The following is a 5,000-nucleotide window of genomic DNA, read 5'->3' as shown; positions in this document are numbered from 1 at the left end:
CATCGAATGGCAAGGTGTCAACATCAATGGCGAGCTCCTCACTCACCTCCGTTTCGCTGACGACATCGTACTCATTGCTGAAAACATGGATCAGCTTCAGACCATGCTGACGGAACTCGACATCAAAAGTTCTGCAGTAGGTCTCAAGATGAACCGCATGAAAATATAGTTCATGCGGTCAGACAATGTAACAACAGGTCGAATGGTGATCGGCAGTGATGAAATAGAGGAGGTGAGATAATATGTCTACCTGGGGCAGGAAGTAAATATGTGCCGGGGTATCAAAAAGGAGATCTCACGGAGAGTAAGGGCCGGATGGGAGGCATTCAATGGCATAAGGGATGTGCTCAAGGGAAGGTTGGACAGGACCACCCGCGCCAGCCTCATTAACAGGGCAGTTCTGCCTGCAATGTTATATGGTAGTGAAACATGGGCTACCACAAAGAGAGAAGAGCAAAGACTGGTAACGGCTCAAAGAGCCATGGAAAGGTCAATGCTTGGTATCTCGTTGAGAGAGCACATCAGTAGCAAGATCATCAGAAAGAAGTCCGGCGTGAGAGATGTCATCGCAGAGTATACACGCAGCAGGTATAGATGGGCTGGACACGTCGCCCGACTCACCGATAATCAGTGGACGCACGCAGTTGTCGAGTGGAACCCGCGTGAGCGGAAAAGACCACCCGGAAGACCTCCACGACGGTGGAGTTATGATTTCAAGAGGACGATGGGGATCACGTGGATGAGAAAGGCGCGATCCAGAGAGGAGTGGACAGCGTGCTGTTACCAGCGGTGTCAAATGGACGCCTGACAGACTGGTCGGTCAAAGTGATCAAAGTGATATTTATATATATATATATATATATATATAATTTTTTTTCTAGTTTCAGCTCAGAGCTGCGGCCATGCTGATGCACCGCCGTTTTGTGCTACACTGTTATTGCGTCGAACCTCGTCTAATATATGGCACTTGGTGAGAATGGAGTTTGATACAGCTACTCTCATTGCACCTCTTGCCGTGAGGTAGGTTCATCTGGGACTCTTGACAGGAAGATGTCCAGCTTGATTTAAAAACCGCTACATCTACTTTGTGCACGTTCCTCAGACTCTTTGGGAGAATATTAAAAAGCTGTGGGCCCTTGAAACCCAGGCTGTTGCAGAAGCTGGTCCTGAAGCGTGATGGTATTGCTGGGATCTTTGGCACTATGCAGTGTCGTCCCGTTCTAGCATTGGTGTAGCTTACAATGCCAAAATTTGGCACAATTCCTTCCAGGATCTTCCAGACATATATTACTGCATATCTCTCCCGTCTTCTCTCCAGGGAGAAGAGTTTTAGCTGTTTCAACCTTTTCCAGTAGCTGAGCTGTTGCAAAGAGACGATCTTCTTTGTGAATCTTCTCTAGATTGCTTCAAGGTCTGCTGTTAATTTTACACTGGTGGATGACCATAGCTGTGAGCAGTAATCCAGGCGACTGAGGATGAATGTCCGCCAGAGGACCATCATGAATCCAAACAGGCATTGAATGGACGGATGCAGAAGCTCTAGAAGATCTCAACTTTGCAGATGATATAGCGCTACTTTCACAAACATAGCCAAATAAAACGTCAAAATTAGAAGCAATAGCTGCCAAACTAGGATTGAAAGTCAACCGCGACAAATCAGAATTTATGAGCGTTAATGGAGAAAACAGTGAACGTATTAACCTAGAAACCGGTGAACTAGAGGATGTAGCCGAGTCTACGTATTTAGGTAGTAAGATAACGTTTTCAGGCGGTACCGGCGAAGACATTAATACAAGAATATGCAAGGCAAGGACCGCTTTTCACCTGTTAAAAAAAGTATGGAGTGCAAGTGTAATTTCAATTTAGAACAAAATAAGAATTTTTAACACTAAAATAAAAGAGATGTTATTGTATGGGGCTGAGATATGGCGAACAACATTTAAGTCAAATAAGCAAATACAATCATTCATCAACAGATGCTTGCGTAGTACGCTTAAAATTAGATGGCCTCAACACATAAGCAATATGGAGCAATGGCAAAGAACATATCAAGTTTCGATTAGGAAGCAAATATTTAAGATAAAGTGGAATTGGATTGGTAGCTCAATTAGAAACGAAACACCAGATGTATCAAAAAGTGCTTTACAGTGGAATCTGGATGGATATAGAAAGAAAGGTAGGCCTAAGAACTCGTGGCGTAGATCAACACAAAAGCAACTAGAGAAAGGGTGTGGCGCAGGAGTAGCTGTGTGGTATGTAGCTTGCTTAACAACCACATGGTTCTGAGTTCATTCTCACTGCGTGGCACCTTGGGTAAGTGTTTTCTACTATAGTCTCGGGCCGACCAAAGCCTTGTGACAGTATTTGTTTCACAGAAACTGAGAGAAGCCAGTCGTATATATGTATGTATATATATATATATATATATATATATATATATGTGTGTGTGTGTGTGTGTGTGTGTGTGTGTGTGTGTGTGTGTGTGTGTGTGTGTGTGTGTGTGTGTGTGAGTGAGTGTGTGTGTGTTATTTATATGTTTGTGTTTGTCCCTCCAACATCGCTTGACAACCGATGCTGGTGTGTTTACGTCCACGCAACATAGCGGTTCGGTAAAAGAGAGCGATAGAAGAAGTACTAGGCTTACAAAGAGTAAGTCCTGGGGACGATTTGTTCGACTAAACGCGGTGCTCCAACATTACCGCAGTCAAATGACTGAAACAAGTAAAGAGAGTACAGGGGCACATTCATCGCAGAGTATAAATACAGAAGCGAAAACTTATGCGACATGGAATTAAATCATACGTGGCCTATACTCCGCTTTGGATGGTTAAAGGTGGGAAAAGAAAAAAAAACAAAATAGAATAATAGTCATAAATATGTTTGTGTGCTTTTGTGAATAAATATATTTCTGAGCATTAGTTTAAATCTGATAATAACAATATGCTAAGAATTTATTTCGAAATAGGAAATATCTCCTTTTATTCTTTCATACTATAAGGAAAAATACATGTTATTCAGACAATTTATTAAAAAGAAATTTTATTCTCACTAGTACTGTAAAACAAAAACAACCTTCGATTTGTCATGGCTAAAGAGTAGAGAAAAATTTATTCAAATACTTTATCCTCACTTGGCCTATACTAAATAATATTTTAAATCACATCCATTACTAAAATTCAATCAAAATTAAAAATTACGTCGTTTATTTAAGAAAATAACATTCTCAAAATTAAAAACCGTAAATACACATTATCATAATAACATAATTATATTATAATAAACACAATTGCAGCGTGGAAGGTGTTTGTAAACCATTTAAAAAGAGACAAAAAGCATTAGATTCACTTCAACATTTAAATTTAATTTGCGAAAATATTTCCGTCTCTTTGAGTGAACAGGTTACGGTCTCAAAGCGAGGAAAATATTTTGGCAAATTAAATTTAAAAGTTGAAGTGAATCTAACAGTTCTTGTGTGTTTTGAAATGGCTTATAAACAACTTACACGATGCGGTTGTTTTTGTTTCAGCACACTAGCTCAGATCAGGTCACTTGCTATGCAAGTATATCTCTATACTAAAATAGAAATTTACTGAAGTCAATAAAAAATGCAACTTTGAAATATTTAAATATTAAAAAGTTTTTTGAAAATCTAAATACACCAATATTAAACAATTGTATACAAATTACGATTAGTCATTTGTACATAAAATAAATAAACAAGACGTTTGGAATACTACTCCCAGCTATGGTCACCCAAAAGTGTAAAATTAACAGCGGACCCTGAAGCAATACAGCGAACCTCACACGATGATAGTCTCATTGCAACAGCGCGGCTACTGGGAAAGGCTGAAACAGCTAAGACTCTACTACTTGGAGCGAAGGCAGGGGGGAGGGGTGCAGAAAAATACATCTGGAAGATCCTGGAAGAAATTCTGCCAAATTTTGGCATTGAAAGCTACACCAATGCCAGAACGGGTCAACACTGCTCAGTGCCAAATATGCCAGCAATGCCATCGCGGTTCAGGGCTTGTTACTGCAACAGCCTGGGTTTTCCCAAAGAGCCTGAGAGACCTACACAAAGTGGATGTATATGTTTTCAAAGCGAAATTGGACCTCTTCCTGTTGAGAGTCCCAGATCAACCTACCTCTCGGCAAGAGGTGCAAATGAGGGTAGTGACATCAAACTCCATTATTCTCTAAATGCCACATATTAGAAGAATCTCTCAGTAATATCTGTGTAGCAATACGGCGGTGCCCCAGCATGGCCACATCTCTGAGCTGAAACTAAAAAATACAAATATAAATAAACAAATAAATGATCAAAATGTCAGTTAGTTTTCTGCGGAACATAACGTACTGCGTATCTGTATGTTTATAATTTTTTATGGATTCATACTTTCGAAAGACTAGAAGAACAGGAGATATTTAATTTTACAATAGCAATTGACTAAGTATCATAGGGTCTACGATGAATATTCGTATAATTATATATGTTTAAAATGTATTTTAAACATATATAATTATGATTAAGAATTGTTATAATATGCGTTAATGTTATAGTCATTGTTTATGTACGTATTAATCTCTTATTTATACTAATAATTACATAAAAAGTAATAAATAAATAAATAACAAAATTCTACTTAGTTTTCCAGAGGAAAATATACTGCTGTAAATCAATATACATATAATTTTATGCATTCATATTTTCGAAAACAAGAGAAGAACCAGAAATGCATAAGACAATAGAAATGTTTTTTAATTACTATAGGGTCTACTATAAAGTTATTTGTATATTATTAAATTTAATTTAAATGATTATAATTATTGAAGATAAACTAAAATAATGTATAACTTTTATTCATTTATCAATATAGTTATATACTTAAGATAAATACATTAGGGCATTTGTATATATTAATCTTATATTAGAAAATTATTGGTTTGGTGCATAATTATTGCAGCTTTTTTCAACAAATTTTATTCAACAAAAATAATAA

At 37.7% G+C, this 5,000-nt stretch overlaps 1 long non-coding RNA gene across 1 annotated transcript in view; it reads left to right on the top strand.

The window, feature by feature from the left end:
- Window positions 1-2,751: 2,751 nt before the first annotated feature.
- Window positions 2,752-5,000, top strand: part of LOC118768059 — a 5,585-nt gene continuing 3,336 nt past the window's right edge. Inside the window, exon 1 of the long non-coding RNA XR_005003979.1 lies at window positions 2,752-2,833. This is a non-coding gene — a long non-coding RNA (uncharacterized LOC118768059). The remainder of the gene's footprint in view (window positions 2,834-5,000) is intronic.

The sequence above is a fragment of the Octopus sinensis genome, linkage group LG2 (genome assembly GCF_006345805.1).
Source record: "Octopus sinensis linkage group LG2, ASM634580v1, whole genome shotgun sequence".
In the NCBI taxonomy this organism is placed as follows: domain Eukaryota; kingdom Metazoa; phylum Mollusca; class Cephalopoda; order Octopoda; family Octopodidae; genus Octopus; species Octopus sinensis.
Note: the sequence above shows the minus strand (reverse complement) of the source record. Positions and strands in the feature narration are given on the sequence as shown.